Genomic DNA, 25,742 nt, shown 5'->3' on the forward strand with positions numbered 1-25,742 from the left:
CAGTGAGTCCCATATGGATTTTCTGATCAATCAAAGAATTGCTTATTCCCTGCAGAACAATGTTAAAAGCCTGGAAAGTGATTCTGGCGTAGTGTGCAGTGCTAGGATGGGGACCTAGGCTGGTTTTAAAAATGGGAAAAAGAAGAAACAATAATATGAATAAACAAAAAAATTTTGTAACCAAATCAGAAAGCAGAGGAATTCTTTGATAATTTCCTATCCTTTCCTGATTTAATACAGGTGATACCAGGAATTGCTATAAGGTTACTGGCTTCAGTCACCCTCCTGTACCCCCTTCCCACAGAACATCCAGAAATCTTTGCCTTCCTCTCTCCTTCGCATGCTCGCACTCTCTCTCTGCAACTACTGTTTCAAAATAATTTAAATCACATGTAAAAAGACCTTCTGGTTTCAAGTTTCCTTTGGAGTAACCTATTAACTCTAATCACCTCTGATTCATAATTTTGGGTGGCATTTACAGATTTCTACAAGTATACACAAAACCCATTGAAGATTTTATTAGTCCTGGCTAATAAAAACACATGCTTGAAATAAAACTGCTACTTTATCTAGCCCATAAATTCTCTATTTGTCTACTTAGAAGACAAATTGTTAGTAGAACTTAGTGAAAGCAAAGGTTATATCTGAAGCACTGGTACCTCTTAAAAAGCTCATAATCTTATCACAAAGCATGTAAAAGGGCAAAGGTTAGCAACAGTATCCTACTTTTAATACCATATGGATTTGTTTTTAGAGCAATTCTCTGAGATAAATTATTTATAGGCATTAGACTGTGGTATCAGATTAATACATGCTCTTATGAGTAGGTGGACATGACTGAACAAGCTAACGGGATTTTTTCACTTCTGATTACCAGGAATCTATCAAAGAAGTAATGAATAATAATTTTAAAAAAACATGAATCTGTGTCCACCGATCAATTTACCATGCTGACTTAAAGGATTCACTCATTTTCTCAATAATGACATAATAAAATGCTTACTCTTCACCTTCTGTGGAAGTGAAAGTCTCAAAATCAATACAATAGCATAAGTGTGCAATGTGTTAAGAATGAGATAGCTGAGAGATTTCAAAATGTAGTTGCCAATAGGGTATCATAATTACATGAAGTTATTCTTAGTGAGGTTTCAGGAAACTGATATTATTTCAAGTGGCAGTCAACAAATTCATGAGACATAAATAAAAACAGCTGTACATTTTGGTAATGATAACTGAAAAACTTAAACTTCTAAAAACAACGGCCTTACGTCAGACCCACAAATTGCAAAGACAGTATCCCAGAAACAAGTGCCTGAAAAGAGCTGATGATTCAGCAGGTGGAGAGCTGAGCCTAAACTTCATTCGTGGTCTACAATAAAAGGGCTAATGCAATCCTTGTATGTATAAAAAGAGAACCAGTCCCCCTATGGGGAGATACTATGGGATTATGAAAATTAGTTTATCTCTCATACAGCACAGGCCCTATACATTTTAGAGTTGTGCACAATGCTCTGGTGCACATTTTAGAAAAGATGGCAAAACAGTGGGGAGGATAGAGGAAAGAACAACAAACCCTATCCAAAGACTGGAGAAAATGCTTTCATATACAGCTGGTGAGGGAGTAAGAAGTGAAGCTAGCTCTATAGCTTAGTTAAGATATACATTTGGGAGAGGAAAGACACTGATTTGGAACCATAAGAAAATGACTGTTTAACATCTCTGACATTAGGTATTAATTGGAAGGAGACCAGACTTCTCCCTCAAATGAAAAGCTGATTCCAATGACCTGTATAGTTGTACTCATATTACCTGACTGCCAGAGAGTGCAAATGTAAATGGTTGCCTGTTCCATACAAAATTGTAAGAGGAAGGCTTTAGACATGCCAGTCCCAGAATATCCTCCAGTGTGTATAACATATGGTTTCAGTGTGGTAAGAACTAACTCTGAGCCACTGGAGTGGAAAAAATGGTAACACTAGATATAGGGCATACATTATGCAAAGCCTGATCCAGGAGGCATGGTCAGAAAATAAACACCAAGATAGGTGCTGCAACCAGGATGGACATTCCTGAGCCTGGTTTCATCCCAGCTGTCTTTAGGCAGTTAATTCAGTTGCAAGACCAGTATGTAGGAAGACTGCATCATCAAAAGAGCTTGCTTTTCCTCCAGTGACTGTGCAATCACTGCTGAAGACTGAGTGGCCCCTTTCTGAGTGGACCCTGACTCAGATCCCTCAGGTGGTAAAGAAACTTGAGTGACGCTAACAAAGGCAGTGACAGCTCTTATGACTACTAGAATTACAAGGCAACAGAGTGGGCACGTTGAATTTAAAGGTCAAAAGTAAGAATTAGCTGGGATGTAGGCACCTATGGGCATATGTGTACCACATATTTCAGCTCTGTGCAGTAGTGACCCCAGCTACTTTTGAGCAAAGCTACTCTCATTCTCAGCTGGGTGCAGGGCACTGGCGAGGCGCTAGCTAGGTGCCAGCAGCCCATCCATGGTTTTTGGCACGTCTCTGAGAACCGAGAGGGTAATCAGTGCTCCCACTTGACGTGCCCAATGAGTTGGAGCAGTCGCACAAACACGGCCATCCTGCTGCTGATTACAGCTCCCAGTCTTCCTTGTCTGACTCAGGTACTTCCCGACACCACCACAATACTCCAGCTGTGGGCCTGCTACTCGTGGGTGATGGGAATGAAGGCAGCTCCTGCATGGAAACGCTTGTCATGCTCTTTGGCATGTGCAGAAGATGAATAAAGAATAGTCTCTAATTAAATTTGAGTATCCCAAGTGAAAGTACACTGGCTTCACAAAACCAGGGGAAGTACATTCATATTTAAGAATAAAATAATTAGCTAGCTTGGTTTGAAAAAACAAGAAATTTCAGTATTCTTAAAATACTCAGAAAGTTGGATTTTTTGCTTAACAAGTGATATTAAGCCCAGTTATCTGCCTTCAACCCAGCAAAAATCCACTGACTTTTGCAGCAGCTTTGCCTATGAAGGAACTGCAGGACTGGATCCATAAATATAAACTAAACTGAGTCTATTACCTAGAGTTTGCAGTCATTAATTCCTTTAAGTTTTCCTAGTTCAAGCCCAATAGGTAAATGACAGCAACACCTACCAATACCATTAAACCTAATAGTTGGTCATTGCTTTCATTAAAATGCCTTTTTCCTAAATTTTAGACTGCAGAAGGAACTTGGCATAAAATTTTCCAGCCTGGAAACAATTTTTATGCTTGCAGATTTTCAAAAGGATCCCTTTACCCTCTTTTAAGTTACAGAAACATAAGAAACACATAGTTAGCATTTAAGAAGGGACTTTTCCTCTTATTGTTGCCTTGATGCATCTCGTGTGTGGATGGAAATCCTTTAAAAGGTGTATCAGTATATTCGTTAACAGACCTAAGATTCCCTCTTTTTTCACAGAGCACCTGTGTGCGTTTGTAAGTGATGTACAGATATCAGTGAGGGGCCCAACCGGCAAAGACTGAGTCTGGATTCGATCATTCTGAGAGTTCAGTGGTTTTGAATTGAGGGATTTAATCTGAGCCCATTTCTTGTAATGTATTTTAAAGGTGAAAGGGCTTTTCTTCTGCCAAGATGAGAGTATAGGGCTGCAGGGATTTGCATTTCTCTTGCAGCTGTAGACATCACTAGCAAATATGGCCTCAATTCTGGAAGTGGCTTAAGTCAAATAGGTCTCCACTGTGACATAGCGCTCCATTACAGCCAGTCTTCAGAGGCAGAGTGAGCCACGCCAGCTGCAGCATGAGGTCAGAGATGACCAGGAGCGTACACTGCAGTCATGCTTCATCATTGCCCTCCTGAATATCACTGCAGCACAAGCCTTTGGTATTAGTGCCCTCAGCATCAGGGGCACCTTAATTTTTCATTGAATTCTCGCCTTTCTGGATGCCTCTTTTCTTCAGCCTTTCCTGAGCAGAATGCAACTTTGATTAAGATCAACACTTGACCTGAAGCTTCCAAACTCACTGCCTCTGAGTATCACAAGGCTAGGTAAAGTGTGCTTGCACATTGTCCTGATCAACCAGGGAGCCTGAGTAGGCAAACCCCACATTCTCGGAAATATTTTCATACAAAAGCTTCAGAATGAAACCTGCTGGCAAAACCATCACCTTTCCATTGTGAAGTAGCCCCAGTTCCACTACATAATTTCCTGTTTACTTCTGAATTCCAAGTCTTCTTGTTTTACCATATTTTTCCCAAGAAAATTAGAGATTTACCACTTTTAAATGATACTATGAAGTTAACTGAACAGATGTCCTGGAAAAAAGTAATTTTTTTTTGTTATAGTTCATGAGGTAAAGAATGAGTTTCATGAAAGAAAAGTTTATTAGGGATTCATTCTTACTACAATAAAGAAGGTCTTTCAATTCCAAAGATTATATTATCAGTAAAGTTATATATATTGCATAGAAATCTATATCTGCCTGTGTACAGACACATACACATTTACACTCATGCATACACATGCACTTCAAAAACTATACTTACTCACATTTGTTCTTGAAAAATAGATACTCTATAAAGGTAAATTCATATGTAAAATTGATTGAAGTTTGCGTTCCTTGTATTTAAAATCCAAGAAGCATGTGATGCAACATCCTACAGTCTCTGTGCTACATCTGACTAGCTCATATTGAATACAAGCTCTGTTAAGTTGAAAGGATTTCTGGTTTGTTTCAACTTGAAAGTGATTTAATATGAGGCCCAGAGAGAAAATCTGTCTCAGTAATCAAATTATAACAAGTAAGGATTAAAAGTATTAAGAGGTTTAAGCAATCTTTTAGCTGCCCTGTGTTCTTGAGGTCATTTGAAGCTGGCTGTGGGAATAAGTAAAATAAAATAACAAGAGGGAAAAAAACAAAGTATTATAGAAGGGAATCAAAGAGCGTCCTTCAGGATTAGATTATGGTACAAGAAAGGGACTGAAACATTTTCCAGGATTCTTAATTCATTTTCCTTTGGGAAACATAGTTTAAAAAGGGTATTTTAATACCAATCTTTCTTTTCTTTCCTTCTAAACTGGATATACTAACACTTAAAAATTTAATGTTTTTATCTAAAAAAAATGCAATAAATGCTCATAATGTCCACTAATTCACAAAGTAAACAGCGTTCCCCAAATAGACAATTTTAGGGACTGGGCATATGGTATTAGTTGTTTGTATTTGTTGTATACATACATACATACATATACATAAGTAAAAGAGCATATTCAGCCTAAATCAATAGTGGCAAATGCATCAACATCAAATAGCTTTATAGCAATTCATGTAAGTAAGTGCCTCAGTGCAAAAGACAGTCATGTCTGCTTTTGTAGGTCATTTTAACAACCTTTACAAAGAGACAAACTGAACCAACTCACTACTAAGGTACTAGTGGTGTCTCCAACTTGATGCAGGAAAGGGCTGAGGTGATGCTACAAGGTGATATAAATTTTTCTTTTCTCTGTCTGAACCCATTTTTCTTTCAATTAGTAGCATCTTTCCCAAGAGCTAAAATCACTTAATGTCCCTACAAATGCCTGGCACATCCTTTGAGATGAATCCCACTAACTCTTATTCCCCTAGCCTGCACCAGTGAAGCCAATTATGAAGTGGAAAAAGTGAGGACTTGCAATCACAGTTAATTTCCTCAAATTAATTTTGTTCAGAAAAAGAAGAAACATTGAAAATGACTTTTGCTTTATCCTGATATTCTCTTTCCAAGAAAATTTTTTAACCAGCTCATCCTGAATATTTATCTGTTAAGTCCTGACAAATGCATATGTATGGATAACTGTTATACATGGCTGAGGTTTACTTTAGAGCAACAATTCAGGTCTAAATAATTCTTCTCAGGAAGCACTGTGCCCCCACCACACCCACGTCCACCGCTGCCCACCTCACCGTGCTCATATATGCTCTGTGGGAAACGTAACCCCCAAGGGACGGATCAGACACCACCCTTGTGCTGAGAACTTACAGCCTGCGTGTTGCCTAGTTGCTGTGCAGAGGGAGAGGAAAGGAAAGATCAGGGCACTGAGCCCGTTTATTTCTCTATAATTAAAGATTTTAATTAGGTTGTGATGGAGGAATTGTGGACATCTGATCATGATTAGTTTTTTTCTAGCAAATGAAAACTTGCTTGCACAATTAAAAAAAACCCAAAACTTAACCTAAATGAGGTAATACAAGCCAAAAAGCACTGTGCAAGCAAGCTGGTGTCCAGATTTGGTCGGTAAGCCTTCAAAAAGCAGCTGCCAATTACTGTTAGATGGTCTTTGCATCAGAATTTCACTTTCTGGAGAAAACAGTGAGTCCATGCAGTATTACACATATATGTGTGTGGAGGACTGTTTTAAAAAAAGGGGGGTGGGTGAAATCTGCGTTGGGTTGAGCAGACACCTCCGGACATGGCTAGAGTGTAAATGTTCTCGGCAGAGTTAGCTGCCTCACTGGCAGGCTCACCAGAGAGTACAGAGAGCAAATCGTTTCCAAAAGTGGTGAGCTATGCTTTCCTTTCTTTTTCCCCTGTAAACTGAGAATATAACTGACTTAGCTTCTGACACGTAAATCCATCCAGCCACTTTCTTCTGCGGTAGCTTTAATTCCATTATCCACGTATTTTACATCAAGCTGTTGCTGCCTGGGGAACTTCATTAAGAAAGTCTCCAAGGCGTGGGGGCTGAGGGACTTAGCATGGCTGTGACCGGCAAGCGAGGCGGGGTCCTGAGGTCCCCACGCAGCCTGGCGGAGGGTTCCGCTCCTCTGGGACGGAGGGATGCAGCGCCAGGCGGATGCAAGAAGGGATGGGAGGAGAGCAGCTTCATGGCGAAATCTGAGGCAGGTGTGGGTGAGGGTGCTGGTCTCCAGGAATTTAATTCATGACTTAAAATTATGGTGTATGTAAAGCATTATATATATATACACCTATGTGTACACACTATATTTTGGCCCAAATATGCTGTAATTTTGTTCACATTTTTGGACAAGATATTTGTGAAAGCAATGACAATTTTTTCCTCAATATGTTTTGTCTTTTATACTCTCTTTTTTGGGGGGGTCATAGTCCCAAAATCTGAAAATCATCAACCTGCACCAGATAGACCTTCAATAAGTCATTTTTATTGAAACATTGACCTATATATTGCTCCGACTTGCAGAGATACATGTACTTTATTTTTCTATCACAGGTATGGTGTTGACAATATCTCTTTAAGTTTATTACACTTGATTATGAAAGTACTGTTACTTAATAAAAATCACTTTTTTTTTTTTTTACCTAAGCATTTTAGTTTTAGTAGCTGTGATGAGATGAGAAGAGCCCTCACCTACTTAGGTTGTATGTGACTGCCTGAATCTCACCTTGTTTTCTTATTGCTACCACCCTGGATTCCCTTTGGGGTAGTCCTTGGTTGTGGAAGGGCTTGGGTCCATGCTTGCTGGATTCAAGAAGCTGTCAGTGAGGGACATTTGATCAAAGTCAGGCTGCAGATCTTTATTCGGCAATGACTTCAGATGAGTTTTTCATAAGCTAAGGGAGCTGGCTCTTGAAAGCTCACTAGGAGGTATGAAGCTCCCTCATTGGGGAGGGAATCTGCCAGGAAAAGCTTTTGATGAGATCTTTTAAAGGATGTAGAGGAGAGGAAACTACCTGACTTTTTAAACATAGTTGGGGCATGCCTTACAGATCTTCATTCAGGCAGTACCAATGATTTCAGAGAAACTGCTTTGGAGAGCCAGGGGTTTGGTTTCCTCTAGTTACCCAGTTCACAGATAGCAAGGGAGAGAAAACAAACTCTTATGCTGTCTCCTTGTTGCCTGATGGCTAAGACTTTAGCTGTAGGATGAAAACAGACAGGATGAGATAGTAAAGACATCCAAGAAAGCATGGGTAAATGGGTGCAACAAGGGAAGTGCACCTCTTCAGAGGAATAATCTACTTGGGAATCAGAAGTAATAGCTCAACAGTGACTTGGATCCAACCAGCAGTAAAACAGGTCCATAAAGCAAGAAGAGGGGTCCAGGTCATCCACTGATGAGAGGGTGTAGACCCAAGGCATCTCCAGGAAAAAAGCAAACAACAGAGGGAGCCTGGATCACTAAGCAGTACTTCAACCATTGACCCGTAGTAAGGACACAGCCATGACCAGAGCTACCAGTCACCAGCAAGGATAAAACCACTTAGCCTTAAACATGGGTTGTGGCTTAAAAACTAAACAAGGAATCCATGTATGCCTTTAAAAACAGCAATATATTTGCCCACCATTAGGTTTCCTGACTTTGTTTTGTTTCAGGGTTAGTGGGCTAGTGCTTGTGACGTTGTATCTGCGAAACATTGCAAGGTAGCACAGAACTGTAATCCAAATAAATTCAATCTATTGAAGAGAGGACTTTCAAATGTTCTACAGTCTACCATCAGAAGAAAAAACACTCAATAGATGTCTACTAGAGACATTCAATTCCTTTTCTTTTTAATCCCAATAACTATCACATCCTCTACATCCCATCTCACCAGAGGAAGGTACAAACTGTGTTCCCAGAGATTTTAATACACCTGTCACCACCTGCAATATGACTGCAACTGCAGATGTACAAAGTACTGCATTTTAAACTGAAGCATTTCTCTCAGTAGAGAAATCCTTTCCCAGCCTACGACTGTGACACACAAACTTAAATTAAGGTTAGAACAAAATCTGGGAGGATAATTTAAAATGAGAATCAAAAGGTTATAAAGCTAAACGCTTTTTCAGAGCCAGCGGTTGTCATAGTAACCACTTGTACAACTTTTTTTCTTGGAAATAGAGTAAACACTTATTAAAGTGGGCCTCAGTGATACAGTAAATACATGAATTTATTACTATTTGCAGTCAAAGCTGGGTGAAGAAATCCAGGAAACACTATTTCAGAATTTGTTTTCCTTCTCAAACCAAAGGTCCAATGATACAAAGACATTCAAGCAGCTAAGGAGCTGGAGATGCATGTTTATTGTCTGTTTTGGCCCATCCCTGGGGCCATCCCTGGGGCCATCCCTGGGGCCATCCCTGGGGCCCTGTGGCTGCAGCTAAGCAACCAGCTTCATCTGGGTCAAACTCAAAGACATGGATAGCACACATTGGGTTATCGTGTTGTGAAGAGGATGACATGGTGTACAGCTGGCATAGAAAATTTTATTTAAAGAAACACAGTTTCAAGTTAGTCTCCTTTTTCTGTACTGATTAGTTTGTGTTTTTTGTTTGCAGCCAAGCTGTATGAGTTAAAAGTCTACTGGAAAGAATAACACACAATTCAAGCTGCGTTCTCTCCAGGCTTTAGCTGTATGGGACAAACCAACATCCCATTAAACAAGATAACATTAAAATGATACATAAAGTATTCCAAGGTGAATGGTTTGGGTACGTTAACCTATGCACTTGAGCTGCCATGGGCATCTGCGGTTTGAACTTTCAACGTATCAGGTGCTTTGGATGACTGCAAAAAAAACCTGATGCGCAGTCTCAGGACAAATTTGTTCCATAAAGACACATGCAAATAACAAATCTTAATTGTATGTGAAAACACGGTCAAGTTAAGTCATGCGAAGTCCTAATTTAGGTTTTAAAACTTAAAAAATGAAAAATCTTAGAGAACTTCTTTTCAAGTCTTTTAAAAGATGAATAATCTTTTTAAAACATTTTAAAAAATAAAAATTGAAAAAGATGTCTGTGACATTCACCCTTTCTTTATTAAGCAGCAGTACTTGTTTATAACTTTATTCAGCATCTCCCTTAGACCAACACAGATAAAGAAAATAAAGGCAACTCTGATTAGATTGAGTTGTAAAAGGAACGATCAAGTCTTGAACTCCCAGCCATATGTATTAGAAAAATCTTGCTGATGTAAACATACACAAGTGACAGCAGATCTACAAAAGACAGTATCCTCATTGCAAATAACACAACGTAGAACACCTCTACCCCGAAACAACTGTAGTGTCAGGTAGGAGTTTTTGGACATTTGACCTCATACAACTCCCCTCTTACTACCTATTTTTGTGAAGGAGCTTTTTCTTCAGCAAAAGAGAGATTGACACAGCTGCACATCAAACTTACAGCCAGAGTTACAAGCTTGCTGAAGGTAAGAGAAACTCCCACATGTTCAACGTTTGTATTAGGGGGAGGGAGATCTGAGCATCTCTCCTGCATCCCAGTGACTGTAAAAATAGAGGAATGGTGTTGGAAGCAAGACCTGGAATCCCCGTCTTCCCACCACGAACTGATTTTTTTCTTCACTAGGCTACATGTCAGACTTCTGCCTATGTGCCTTTATGTTCTCTCTTAGATGGAACAAATTCTCTGTGCTGAGATGCTACTCCAGAAAAAATTGATGAAGACTGTCTCAGCTTCGGCATCCCAGTTCCTTCCCCTAAAGGCTGGTTTGAGGGTTGTCCTGTGTCATAACAGGTTGGGAATGCAGACTGGTAGTCCCTTAGGAGCTCAGTTAGGAGCCAATTGAGTTAGTATTTTACACCAGGATAACCTAGTGGAAACTACTTTTGTGGGAGAGGGGAAAATGGAGCATTGTGGACATAAGGTGTCAACAATAACTTCATTTTCTGAAGATCCCAACTTTGGGAAGTGTTTAGTTTTCTCAACAACACCTACTAAGCTAAGCCTCTCCAGGAGACCGACAGAAAACACATTGGCTGCATCTATACTACTAAATCAAATGAGTGTGGGACTGTTTTCTGTCACTGAGTCCAACTGGCATGGAGCAGCCTGCATCCATACTCCTAAATTCTCATCTTCCAAAACATGCTGGCGGCAGCCAAATTTCCTGTGATCTCTGAATGACCTTTGGCCTCTGGAAATCCTTACTGTACTCAGCAATTGTTTGGGATAGTGCTAGCTGGTCCAGGTCAAAATCATACCAGGAACCCTTCTAACAATTTAACAGTTAGATGACTGAGTTATCACGTCCAGGAACATTCCAAACACAGTCTAATTATTAACATATATGCTGTCATTTTAACTCTTCCCCAAACAGGCACAGATGTGAGTTAGGAGTTAAGCAGAGTAACTGTCAGGACTGGTGTAGTTCTGGAAATTTAGACAATTAAATTCAACTAAATTTTCAGTTTTCAAGATGATAGAAATTTGGATTCTGACATCCAGACTTCACCTAAGACTTCATTTAGGTATATGGTGCTAAAATGTCTTGATCTGACTCTGTAGTTTTGATGTAGCAAGTGTTTTCAGAATGACCAAATGAAAGCTTCTAGGCTCACTTTGCTTCATACACAGCACAATTTCCCTCTCATGAAGCAATCAGCCATACAGATTTTTCTCAGCTGCACAAAACACAATATAAAATTTCTGCAGGAAACCAGAATTTGTTCTGGTTTTTCACTCCGCATAAATTTTTCTACACAGCTCTATTTAGGACAAAATTCTGGTTTAAAGTATCTATTTCCCATTTACTGTTGGTTTGTGATATTATCATCTATAACTCTTTGCAGTTCCTTTCACTATTTATTCAGCTTTTAAATGTCTGAAAAAGAAACCTTGCATTAAACTTGAGCCTGAATCATGATCTGCTAAAAAGGACTCCCAATAAAATTTGCTGGATTTCTGATGGACACGTGAATCTACTGTTGCAATGCCCACTGAGGATTTAGAAGTATAGAGCCTTAGGCTAGGTGGTGAATGTGTTATAAAAACAAAAGTAGCTGATGCATGAATATGTCATATTAATTTTTCACTCTTTGGTTGAGCAGCACAGGGATTCCTCTTACGTACTGTGGGGAAGGAGCATAATAGCTAATACCTTCCTTTGGAGAACTACAGCAGGGAAAAGCTGGTCCCTTCTTATCACAGCTCTTCTTCAGGACACGCCTTGTTGCTTTGCTGATAGACACAGAAACTCTCCAACTCGGTTCATTCACTCACTGACTTACTGGCCCTGTGAAGTAAGTTGTGATGCTTACTATCCTGTGAGACTCTGTATAGGCTCTGGGGTACAGAATGCTTATTTTCCTCCATTTCTAGGACTTGTGTGTTCTCTAAAATGTGTGCTATACGTGGGATTTTAAAGCAGATCAGAAAGTACTGGGCTGAACAAGCCAAGCTCTTGTTGCACAGAACCAGGGACCAAAAGACATCTTAATGCCTGAAGCAGAAACGAACTAAGCTGAAGTGTCTCCACCAACACACTGGAAAGCGACAGGGAAGGCAGGAAGGAGCTGAGTCACCCTGGCTGGAGGGAATCAGTGAAAGAAAGTAAAAAGTTGAGATTAACAATCTCTCCTCTCAGTATATATCATAGTTATCTAAACCACAAGTGGAAGCTTCTGAAGTTTGTTCCTCACCTTTTTCTATTGCTGCAAACAGCAGTAGATTGTGTACTTTCTTAATTCAAAAGATAAACCTGAATGCTTCAGCATTAGGTCCACAATAATAAAAAATAACTAGCATATCTCTTCCACTTAGAGAAAAGTCAGCACCTGTACACTCTTTTGTACAGCTGAAGTAAAATCAACTTGGTAGGAGCCATGGGATAAATTAGACCTTAGAAAAGAACCCAGATCTTCAAATTAGAGCTAGACAGGATTTTTTTTTTTTTTTGACAATTTTTATGTGCACACATTGAAACATGCTGCTTTGGTTAAATCTAAGTTTTCAGCAGAAACATCACAATTCGAACTACTTTTTTAGTGGAAGAAAGAAAGATTCTCACCTCTTGAACAGTATCCCAAGTATGGATAAAGAAAGAGAGGCATACCTAACTTCAGAATAGCCAAAGCATTTGACAGGGTTCATGAAAGATCTAATTCATGTTCCTGGTCAGAAACAGGCAAAACTGAGTTTCTACATCACGTGACTGCCCTAATTCCTGGTCTAGTCTACACTCTCTGTTCTTACTGTCCCTGAACCATTTCAAAAGTTTCTGGGTTTTTCTTGGGATAGAAAAGGGCCTTTTTATCTATATACTTTTTGCAAGACAAAAAAAACCTTTTTCCTACCCAGCTCCACTTCTGATCTCTACTTTTACACCCGCTATACTGAACATTGCTACAATTGTCTGGAAAGCAGCTCTTGAGCCCACAGAGGCAAATCATTGCTGTGGCCAATTGCTGATCTGTGCAGGAGAGAAAGTAAGTGGTCAGGAAGATCTGGTTACGACTTTGATTCTCCGCCAGCACTGGCCACAGAGGCAGCCTGCATTAGAGCAGCCCTCAGGCTGGTCTAACCTACACCAGATGACAATGGTCTTAAGGTGGCAAACCGCCAGCTGGCATTATCTGGAGCACAGTAGCACTCCAATCTCACCCCCTCCAGCCTCTGGCGTTACTATTGTATAGGCTGGGACTGGTAAGATTCAGAGCCATGCCAATCTAACGTCTACTAAAAACTCCCTTCTGCTGGGAAATTTTAATTTGGCCAGATACAACTCAATTCCTGAGGCAAAGAGAGGCCAGTATATGGAACTGAATCTGTCCCAGTGTATTTTTCGTCTATCATCTTGTTAACTCATCAGTTAAGAAAATCTTCTCAGCTTAAAAGAGCCCTGCTGTGGTGTCACATTGTGGTGATCCCACAACTTTATAGTACGCTTTGCACTAGAACTCAATGTCACTGACGCATCTCAAAGTGAGAGGTCACATCAAGAAGAGAATCAGCCAAGAAATCTGACAAGATACAGCTTTCTTGGTGTTAATGGAGCCAAGATTCGCAAAAAAGGCTGTTCCTGGATACTAAAAGATAGCAACACTGCTGGTGATAACCACCATGTCTTACACAACTGCTGCCATGGTTACAGAAAGTCCTGTTCAGTGACAACGTAGCAGAAGAAAGCAGGGACCTAAATCAAGCTTTCATAAATATGTGTGCATGTGTGTGTGCGTGTTTATAAAATGACACAGTAAATGTCTTTTACCCAACTAATACCCCTCAAAACCCCTTGTTAAAATGATACATTTTCACCAAAAAACCTACTTCTATTTCTAGTCAGTATAAATGGGAAATTCAGATAAGAAGGTAGCAGGACTATAAACTAACTAAAATTAGCACACAGTTGCCAAAAGTAATTTCCTTGGGAGGAGAAATACCTTTGATTACTGAGCTTATCCTCTATGCTCTCAGTAATGAGCATCAAAACAACCACCTTGTACAGGAGATGTAGCAGGGAACTGCTCATCAGAACCCTATGACTCTGCTTCCCTTGCTGGCATGTTGTTCCTCAGGCAAACTGCTTAGCATCCATGCGCTCCAGCATACTGCTGGAGACCACTTTTTTAATTTCCTAGACCAAAAACTTCATTTTGGAGTCTAATTCTGGATGGTCAGCAGCAACAAATCTCTCACCTATCACAAGAGTTTTAAAAACCACATTGAAAGTCACTGAAGTGGTCAAAAGCAAAATAATTCTTGTGCTCTCTGTACATTTAGTTCAAAGGAATATTAGGCAATGATTTCTAGCTGGGTAAGAATAAGAAAATCCTGGACAGATGTCGGTTCACAATAATTTTCATGTGGCCTGCAAATCAACGCCTGCTTAATTTCCTTAAGCATAAACCTTTGCTTTCATAGTGAACATAACAAACACCCAAACCAATTTCCCCATCTTGCAGGTGGAACACAAAAGGGCTGGCAATTCGAAATGGCAGCAAACTTAGCTTCTGCTATATTTATATCTCTTTCTTTCTCACTGCACTCCTCAAAAACACCTGCTCATTGATCAAGGTTCTCCAGCAAGTTGAAGGAGAAACATAAGCTTTCACAGAAAGGTGGATGAATTTCTGTGCAAAGTCCCCTTTGGAGATAGTGGTTTTGATGACAAGACAAGCTAGTATCATCCTTCTCTGTCTGCAATAGGCAACTTAATTTTAGATGTTGAATTTAAAAGGCTACCCTTTTTTGTCATGAACTTATCTGCGGTTCTTACCACTGTTATATCTGCTCCCTAAATTACTAGAAAAGAGTTTACTTTCAAGCAACTGATTCAGAGACACAGATGTAAAAGAAAACAAAACATTGATTTTTGGTGTCAAGATGAAGACATCCATGGCCAATTTTTTTAACATCTTAAGCATGGCATAACTCTTTGTCTGTTGAAAGCACAGGGATCAGATTCCAGTGACACATACGAGGACTCAACTTTTCTGCAAATCAGAGCTTATGCTCTCCAGTCAGAAGCAGAGAAAATGAGTCATGCATAAGCAGTAACTACATGCAAAGGACTGGGGATAAATGAAATTTCCACCATTCATCCCTTTGTAGCAGATGAAAAAAATAGAATCCAGTTCTTTATTGCAGCAGACAAACACCTTAATAATGCAAATGTGGTTTTGGTTTTGGCAGGCCTTTCCAACTTCTGCAAAGACCAGGCCTTTTAGACAATCACTACTCAAGCCTGATTGATTTCCAGAGCAGCTCCACTCAATGTACTGAACTGACAGTGATCTTCTGGAAACAGGACTACAGACTGAGGTAAATTAAGATTATCATAAGCCATACATAAGAATGATGGATTAGAGTTCCACAGAAATATAGTAGTATGCCATTTCTTGTAATAGCTTGCCTTTACAAACTTAATACACTGGGTTTTGGGGTTTGGTTTTTTTGGTGTTTGGTTTTTTTTGGTTTTTTTTTTTTGCATTTGTTTCTCTTAAAGCTTGGGAAATCTGAAAAAAAACCCAACCCAGATAAATCTCATAAAAGCCCATATGGATTTTAAAGCAGAGCTGGCCTCTTTGGTTGCTTGGCAAAAATCTCTGCTACCTGAAGTAACTGGACATGAATGGAGTAACTGGGAGAAACAGAAGGCTGCTATATTCTGTGTGAATCAGCTTCTAGACATGAATGTGAAGCAGACTGCATTCAGCAAATACCCTTGAAATGTAATGACACAGTGTAGTAACAGAATTTACTAAGTGCTAGACCTGCATGGAGAGCACTCACATCACCCAGCCTTGGGCAGCTAGCCCAGTCAACAGATTGCTCTCTAGTCAGTGAAGGGAATTAGGCCCAGAGGCTGATTCAAAAATAAGGAAGGGCCTTCGGAGATCATCTAGCTTGTTCCTTGTACTAAGACAAGATCAGCCATTACTTGTGCCTTCCTGACAGTCTAACGTGTCCTTGTAAGATGCTCTGTGAAAGCTTCACAACCTCCCAAGGCAACCTAACAGTTCATAATTCTTAGTGTTAAAAGGCTTTCCTAATCCTTAACTGCAGTCATCACTCCAATTCAAGTCTTTTTTTTAATCATCATTTTGGTGCTACCCACAGTGGACATAGGTGAAGGACTCTTTCAGAGAGTGATTCAGAACAAGAGTCTAAGAACAGAGAGTTTAGAGAGACCTGCTTTGCAATATGGCCAGCTCAGATCAATGCCTAGCCACAGAGATAGACCTAATCAGTTGGATTAGGCAGCTGGCAGTTGGACTAGATGATTGTTGTAGGTTCCTTCCAACTGGAACTATTCTATTCTGTTCTGTTCTGTTCTGTTCTGTTCTGTTCTATTCTATTCTATTCTATTCTATTCTGTTCTAATTATTTTTAAACAGCCATATTTCCGTTTAGGATAGAGCTGGTTGCTTGTCATGGCAAGAATGAGAATAAACTATTTTTTCAACACTGAAATATATAAAACCCATGGCCAACTGAAAAGTAAAGAGCAGAAGGAAGTGGAAAAGGAAAGACAAGCCAGTGGCACACAATGTTTTAATTAATAATAGATTGCTGGAGCTGGGAAATCATGAGAAAAGTCAATATCCTTTACCTCATAATAAAAGTGGTTTTAAAACCTTTTAATATTATTAAACTAACAGTTTCAAACACTTTAAAAGTCTATTCCCCACTAGGCTGGAGATGTGAAAACTCACAGAGGAGTCTCTTTCAATAGGAGGCTGGCTGACGTGACAAAGAGCGTGACTCTCTTTTTTTAATTCTTGAGTTATGTTTTTAGTTGGTTTTTCTTTAATGGAAATTACGGGTAATGAGACGCATATAGCCTTGAGGAGAATTTACTCACGCACTTCAGCAGGAGTATTTTCTTATTTGACTGAAATACACTAACTGTGGCCAAAATGGTCTTAATACATACCGCAAAAATTGAAAATATTTCATGAATAATGGCATGCTGGGACCACTACCTCACAGGGCTTTGAGGAAAATCTTGGTGGTCTTTTCACTTTGGCAGAGGAGGTTCAGGTCCAAATCTTTGGAAAGGCTGCACTCTATTTAACACAAAGCCCAAGAAAGGAACAAAAGGTGGTACCATCTAACTGTGGTGGCAGTGTAAAATCCAAGTGTCTGAAGGCCTTCCATGTCAAATCAATAAAACCCTATTATAACTATTATACCTTTAATCTCATTGTCAAAAAATAATTAAAGGGACTTTAGATTCCCAAAGCACTTGCAGTAACCATAGTTTTCCTAATATTCATATCTCACCCTCATCACCAGTTCCCCACACACTAAAAAAGTTAACGGTGTATTTATTTTGATGATGTTTTCTAAGGCCAACTTCTCCTTCATTTAGGTTTTCTTGTGGGAAAAAAAAAATTAGATCATATCACTAGAGGCAGCTTTTGGTAAGTTTAAGACTTGCTCTGATCTCATTCTTTTACACAGTGGCTGTCCTGTATGATGTCTAGACTGTTAAGTGATGTTTAGACTGTTAAGCAGTCCAAATACTGCTAAAATTCATGAGGGCTGTCCACTTCTGTTATGAAGAGAGACAAAGACCTTTATATCTGTATTCCAAAAGTCCCTTTTTCTACTCATAAAGGAATGTTAATTTTTCAGAGATCACCTTTTCCTTTGGTTACCATTAGGAAACAAAAAGCATCATTTTACTGGGCAAAGGAGAAAAACATGCATTCAAGTAACAGTTGATGAATACACTGCTAAAAATAAGTCTTCTGTTTGTTTTCAGTAGACGACAATTTCATGGTATAGAAATACTTTTTAGTTTTTTCTTCTCACCAGGGTGCTGATTTATTGACAACCAATTAGTGCTTCCAGATAAATCTCTTGTGTTTACAGCAATATTACTGCCTCATTTATTTTTAACTGTTTAGTTTTATGTTCTCATAGACTTGTGGAAATTAGTTATTGTAAAAGCTATTCCTTCACTTTTTCCATCTTGCAGGTCTGTGCCAGATTCTTCCTTATTTTATGGTTTAGAGAGCTTTGTTCAGGCTCTTTTTAAATATCCCAAAGGATGGGTATTCTACCACTTTTCTTGGAAAACCTTCTACAGCTTAATAGACTTCATTATTAGCAAAAAAATCCCATAAATCAGCCTAATTTTCCTATGCTATATTTAAATTTGTTATTCTTCTTAGTTACAGTGTCCTGGACCACTCTGCACAATCCCACATCCTCCTTTCTTTTTAACATCTTTCAAAATTCTTGGCTTAGTTTCCTGCCCTAATAACTGTTGTTACCTGTTCCTTGGGAGCAAACCCTTTTCTTGGCAGGAGACACCCAGGTAATGCTGGGTACATCCTGTTTACAGACATTTGACAACTTTTAACAGCAGCTAATTTTTTTTAAAGCTAGATGACATCATCCAATATTACACTGTGGTAATTGGGTATAGACTGACCCAAAAATTCAGGTTTGCAGGATGCTTACCTAGCAAAATGTGCTTTATCTGTGTTTACTTCTGCTAAGATGCCCATGTTTGTTCAACCAGACTGTAAAAACTCTGATAAAAAAGCTGAGAGGTGCTACTTTTCCCTACTCTTCTTCTCAGAATCTTTCTCTGTGAAAGCACAAAACTGAACATCATGAAGAGGACAGCTAAGCGCAACTTTGTTTCTGTTCATGATGTGTGTTTGCAATGCTTGAATAGCTGCTGTTTAAAAGCATCATCAGTGCTGTCACTGAGCAGCCAGAGAGGCAGTTACGGAACAGCAGGCAGGGCCACGAAGACACTATTTTCCCTCTCATCAGCAAAGACAGGCAGATTAAACTATTCTCTCACACCTAGAGATGGATATTGCAAGGTGTATGTAAGATCAGAGAAAAACAACTTTTATGGCATCTCTACTCTTTTTTGTACCTCCCAAGGCCAGCACAATCTAACACCCGATAACTTAGCTTTGTCCAGTTTCAGTAGGAAAAGTAACTCTGTAAAAACAAAGGTAGTTAAATTATTGTGTGAAATTTCTCAATTTGAAAGAGTAAACAACAAAGTTGTTGGAAACCTCCTGAAAGACAGGTCAGAGCAAGCAGCTGGAAAGCTCCTACAGTGAACCAGTAGCCAGAGGAGCAGGAAACAGCTCTGCTGGTGGCAGGTCCCCTTCAAGAACCTCCCCTTTAGCATCCACTCTCTCTTGGCTGATGATTGTGCCAAATGTCAGATGAACGTTTTAACATGCTTGCTCTGTAACACAGGACTCTGACAGGCACGGGGACAGTATCAAGCAGAGGGGAGTAGGAACCATTTGAAATGATAATAAAAAAGTTTAATTTACTATTGTTTGTGAAAATGGCAATTGGTAAATAACTTAGAGACTAGCATCACTAAGAAGGACAATGTATTACTGAAAAAGTCATCCATCTTCTAAAACTTAATTACCCTCATTGTACATATGTCTGAGAAAGAGAAGGAGGTGTAGGAAGCAGGGTCTGCAGCAGGAGTATAACAACCAAATACACTCACTAACTAATGAGAACAAATACATTTGAAAAGATCTCTAGTGAACTGACAAAATTTTAATAGGGAGGGGAAAAAAAGATGAAATCACAAGTTTATGTGGTATAAATAATTTCTAAGAGAATCAAATTTCTGTATGGACTTCCTATTCCACAAATCTTAAAAGGTTTAGCCATGTTCTCTGAGAAAGCACTACATTTTGTTCAGCTTTTCCTGAGGTTAAGGTTACTTTTTTCTGTCCTCTTGAGCTTGAAAAAACCTCCAAGACAAATGATGATACCAGCTCTTTTTGTCTTGCAAGTGCTGTTCGAGCAAATGAGAGAAATATGCTGCCTGTAGGCATAACTGGGGGGAAAGTCTTGCGATAAGACTCCATAGAACACTATTGCGTATTCATATAACTGGGACTCTACCCAACACTTATCATGATGTTTTTCCTATAAATCTGAAAATCCTCAAGTGAGGACAATGACTGTATACATACAGCATTTGTATGGAAAAACTGAGCAAGAAAGTACTGTAATAATCTGGAAACGATTCCTCAATGTGCTGTTCCTTCCAATAACGCCACTTGTCTATAGTGCACTGTGGCAAAGATTGCAGATTATGATTCTATTAAACATTTGGTTTACTGTATAGTTTTAAAACAAGTAGTTCTCTGGGATTATAAAATAGTAGTACAAACCGGAGGTAATAATGGACATAAAGTTTCACTTGGTTAATCAAGTACTTGGCTACATGCTTTTTTGCTGGGACAGCAAACATTCATACTTTACGAATTTATCCAAGGGTAGCTGCAGAGTTTGCAATGCATTTCTGCTGAGGAGATTAAATACTCAGGAAGTTTAAGTGTTTAGTTTCAGATCTTCCACAATACATGGTTGTCTGCATTCCTACTTAACACACTTAACCTACATTTTGGCATCTTTGATGTTCTTCAGCTACTTAACTGTCACTTAATCTGAGGATCTAAATTTCTGCTGGTCTGTATATGTGAAGATGAGCCACAGCTGGTGAGCTGCCTGAAGCCCCTGCCATGCTCCAAGTGGAACAGGAACTTGATCGCAGGCTGCCTGGTCCCAGGTGAGAGCCCCAACTGTTTGGGTAGTGGCCACTGAGGAGCAGATCTTTCTCAGTCTCTCCTGACAAATTTGTTCCATTTGTAGAAACACTTTCCTCGGGGAAAGGGATTGAATTCTGGTTCCACAATACTAATATACAAAGACAGTTTTCCTCATTTTTCACAGACAGGAAAATTACCTTTCTGCATGTCCAGCTACAAGAGAGGATAAATATTCCCTGGAGCAAGATTCCCACCTCTGTTTCCTTCTTTACAAGGTGATCTCTTTCTACAGGAAAGGTAACTCAGTTTCAGTCCTGCTTCTACACTACCTTTACCAAAGCAGAAGGGTGGAGCCTTGCTTTCACAGATTGCAAAGAAACAGAATTTCCTACTTTTTTTTTCTAAGCAATCTGTAATTCTTTCCTTGGTCTCACCATGACTACAACCTTTATAAACATACCATAAAATTAACTAAAGTAATTCAGGGCCTTGGTTCCCAAACATACTGGATTCCCATTAATCATATTCTGCTAGATGGTAGCTATGAGACCGTTCCCCCACAGAGCGTTACTCAGAAATTGGTGGTAGCAAAATCAATTCCATCATTATAGAACGTACTGTTCTATGTACAGAGAACCTTAGGAGCTCCTTGTGTGGCCCTATCATCATCTTTTGTGCCACCACAAAAATTAGTTTGGGAACAATTTACATTCACTATTTTTGATACAAAATGTTTAAAGAGTTATCACTGCAAGAAGCTTTTTTATCATGAGTTATAATGCTGTGACATGGGTTCAGCTCATTTGCAGAGCATATATATTCTCCCCATGCTTCTCCATAGCTGGACAACTGCATAGGATAGAAAATTGTAAACCTCAGTGCTAAAAAGGACTCATCCTCTCTTGCAAAAAGCTGGCAACTCTTAGCACTGCGCAGGTCAGACAATTCAAAGACAGGAATTTCTTTATCTGTCCTTATGTGTGGGTGCGTATGGTGAATGGTTATCACCACAAAGGCTAGAGACTTTTCAGCTACTACGCAGCAATGCACAGTGCAACACCCAGACTATCTGTCCAAAAGATAACTCATGCACCAATATAAACAATATAAAATTAGCACAGGACTTCACTATGATTGATTTACTGTGCTTTTGCCACTGTAGATTCATGAGTTTCAGCAGCAGTGCTAGGTGAAGTAGCTCTTCTCCAGTTTCTTTCCTAACCCTACGAGTCCTTCTGACCCTTGCACTGCACAGACTATAGCAGATCAGATATCTGGTTAAATTCAAAATAAATTCAAAACTTCCCAAATAGGCATGAAACCTATGGTTTAGCAGAGCTAACACACTGTCCAAATGCATCTCTCCAAGACATGGCAGTATCCCGCCAGGATATACTACCAGACTTTTTCATTTGTGGGATGGCAGAGAGTGTTTTGGCCTCTAATATAATCAAACTAGTAGCTGTGGCAACAAGAAACCATACCTGTTTGTTTGTTTGTTTGTTTGTTTGTTTGGGTTTTTTTGCCATGCCTATACTCCGAAGATTAGTAATTCAACTGAAGTGACCAGGTGCTTTGCAATTTTCAGTGGAACACCGAGCAGAGAAATCTTGACTATTTCAAATTATGTACAATGCAGCTTTTTAAAAGTGGGGGTGGGGGGTGGGAGTGCATGTGTGTGTGCTTCTTTTTTTCCCCTGGAATTCCATAAAAGTCCTCATGTAGAAGAATTTCCCACATTTTATTCTTCAGTTGAAAAATAATTCATCAACTAATCTTTACTGCACAGAAAATTGAATCCTATTTGGACCAGTATGTTTTCTGTTGTAGAGGGAAAAGGCTATCATTTTACTTGTCTAAAGAAAGCTATAACTAGATGAGTAAAATGTGTGGAGGAAAAAGCAGCTTAAATACTAGCATGCTGATGAAATGATATCATCAGGATGAAATGATTATGTGGTCTCATTGAATAGGTGCGCACCCAGCCACTATGACTCTTGCCATTTCCTTAAATTGACCCAAAAGGCTCACATTGTTATGTCTGTGCTAATCTGCATGATCCTCCCTTGCATGCTGACTTTGCAAGGACAGCTGTATTTCTGCAATCAGTTGAAATGCTTCTTTTGAAAATGTGGTTATTCAATACATGGGTTTTAATGAGGTATTACTATAAGGGCTGTACTGTGTAGTCCCCCTAAGGATAAACTTACTCCAGATGAAAAGGATCTTCTGGTTTAAAATGGTTAACGTTGAATTTTTTTCTGATTTACTTTCAGCTAAGTATAACAGGAGAGAAGATACTTACTCTTTTTAAAACAGGGCCTAATCCTGCAGTCTGCACGGTCTGATTGAAAGAGCTACATTTAGCTGAAAAGTATGTATTTGTGAACTGTATCCACAAATTCCAGAAAGGTAGACTGAAAATTAGAACTGAAATGTTTGGAGATCCCTCACCCAATCAAGCCTCTACAAATCTTGGTGTTGACTCATAGCATATCTATCAGACCCACTGAAATCTGGAATATGTGACTGAAAATATCAAGGGAAAGAATCTCCTCATAAGATTTCTGTTCAAAAATACCAAAGTAACCCCATCATAGTGGTATTATGATGTGCCTGCTTTTGTCATGAAGCAGAATTGATAATTTCAATCAAACGAAAAATAACGTTCATGGGAAAAATAACCCTTTATCCAACTTATTATTCTTATAATGAATCAAAAATATTTTTAAATTTTGTACAAAAATTGAAGCAGAGCTGCTCCTCATCACCCACTCCTTTCTCCACACTTGTTCCTCCCTCCCTTGAACTTACAGAAAACTTATGACATTAAGTCACACCAGCTTCCTCTCTTTGTGCTTTCCTGCTACTAAACTCCCTTAGGAAAGACTCAGGACTGTGTGCAGTTTCTTCTACTGTGTGTTTCTTTCTCTTATTTTAATAATACTGCCTCTGGAACCAAACAATAATTCTCGTCCTTCTTTACTGGTTCCCATACCATCAGTTCCTGAAATACATTTTCAGACTTTTACTATTTCCTTGATCACTCTCCCACCACAAAATATCTGAATACTTCTGCAAAGAGCAGATTTATATATCATAAAGAATGCAGTGTGTGAATGGTCCAATTATTTTCTTACATCTGTTTGGCAGAAAGGGTTTGCATTCTATTTGAAAGGTATATATATATATATATATACTAGTGTATAACCCAAAGCATTCCCTTCTCTCTGAAAAAAAACATGCTCAGTGCATTGGAAAGGTATAGCTTGACCTTCTTCCTTCAGGGAAACTGCATTTAATTTGACTATGGAAGCTTTTAAGAGGTGGGAAAGTTAAAAGAATCGTTTCAGTCTGCATTTGTATGAGCAGAGTTCCTGTTTCATATATTTAAATAATTCTAAAAGGACAAAAATAATTAGCTGAATAAAAAATCTGTTATTGTTATTTCCCAACATTTTATAATCCATTGCTTCTGTATGCCCACTGAAAAGTAATGCAGATGTAACTTCTTTGGAAAAGGACACTACAGCATTTTCTACTTGCTTCCAGCAATGCTTTAATGCAGCTGCTCTTGCTATATCTAATATGTTTAGTTACAGTAGCCATGAAAACCTCAAAATGGGTATAAGGTTTTGCAGCTTCAGCATATTACAAGTTTAGCAGTCTCTGGGAATGATGAGCCATCTACTTAATCTTTATGATAGTACACAAAGTGCCGGAGTCTAACATCAGAAAATTCTTTTGCAGGGTCAAACATTACTATTTTTATTAATATTTTTAAACCCAAAGAAACTGAATAGCATATCACAATTTTGGTACTGCTTTAAGAATAGTAGATGATGGAATATTTTGCTTCACTTAAATACCTATGATTAAAAACTGTGTTTCTTAATGGGGCTTTTGCCTGAGTAAGCCAGATCAGATTCAGAATTAATAATTCTTTCTTTCTTGTACTTTCCAGCACCCCACAGAAGTCAAGTCAGACATAGAAGCTTAAGTGAAGCACAAAAAGAAAGCTTTTTACGGGGGATTATCAACTACACTAATCTCTTCTGACTTGATATCCATCTCAATATCCAGCTCTGATTAAAAGCTTTCAGGAATTCTAGCAGAGCCTTAAAATTGAGTTTTCTTAATAAAGCAAGATCCAGAGCTCGGTCCCAGCACTAAGAACATCCAGCTACCAGTCCTTTGCATATCTTAAGGGAAAGGGAGAGAGAGAAAGGGAAAGAACCTTCATGCACTGAGATTTACAGAAAATGTATACTTTTAATTTCCTTAAAAAACTTTTGCAAAACATTTTGGTTTGTGATTATCTCCTTCTTCTGTCTTTATAGAGTAAAAAGTAATAAAATGAAAAGAATACAACAAGGAAATCCAATTACCTTGTGGCTCTGTAGCATTTGCTTTAAAAACAAGAACATTTTCCCAATTCAAAATGACCTGTTAGTTAAAATTTGAAAAACTCTGGATCAACGAACCCATTAGTCCACCTGGGATGAAATGGAAGTCAAATGAGAGAAATAAAGGTCAACACAAAAACCTTCCTTTTGCTTTGGAACAATCTAACCCAATAAAATTGATGTTTGGAAGTACAGGATTATACGGATTTTTTAAAGAGAGATTTAAATTTACCAAAACAAATTAGAGCAGGAAAATATTTTAATAAAGACAGAATTCATGAAAGTTTTGAAACTGGCTTCATGCTACGAGCTACAGTGTGAATGCGAGATCAATCAAAATAGCAGAAAGGTAAATCGCCTCACATTTACAGTAAGATGAAAGAAATTCATAACATAGCTTACTCCATTGTAATTAATGTTTTGCTATGTCTAGACCATCCTTCCACCATTTATTTTCTATAAGCCATGCATGTTTTACTTAAACAAATGTAGTCTAGACCCATCTTTAAAATGCTGTGTTTGGGAAAATCCCATTTAACATATCCAAAAGCTGACTTAGGCACTTCTCTGTTTTAGGAGCTAAGGCTTGAAAGCACTGGCCTTTTAACCC

General features: G+C 38.8%; 1 protein-coding gene across 1 annotated transcript in view; it reads right to left on the reverse strand.

Annotated features, from left to right (window-relative positions):
* CENPW (centromere protein W) overlaps positions 1 to 25,742 on the reverse strand; it is a 49,795-nt gene that overhangs the window by 1,662 nt on the left and 22,391 nt on the right. The gene's annotated exons all lie outside the window — the stretch shown is intronic.

Source organism: Nipponia nippon, unplaced genomic scaffold, assembly GCF_047370975.1.
Source record: "Nipponia nippon isolate SJK-2023a ecotype South Korea unplaced genomic scaffold, ASM4737097v1 scaffold_4, whole genome shotgun sequence".
NCBI lineage: Eukaryota > Metazoa > Chordata > Aves > Pelecaniformes > Threskiornithidae > Nipponia > Nipponia nippon.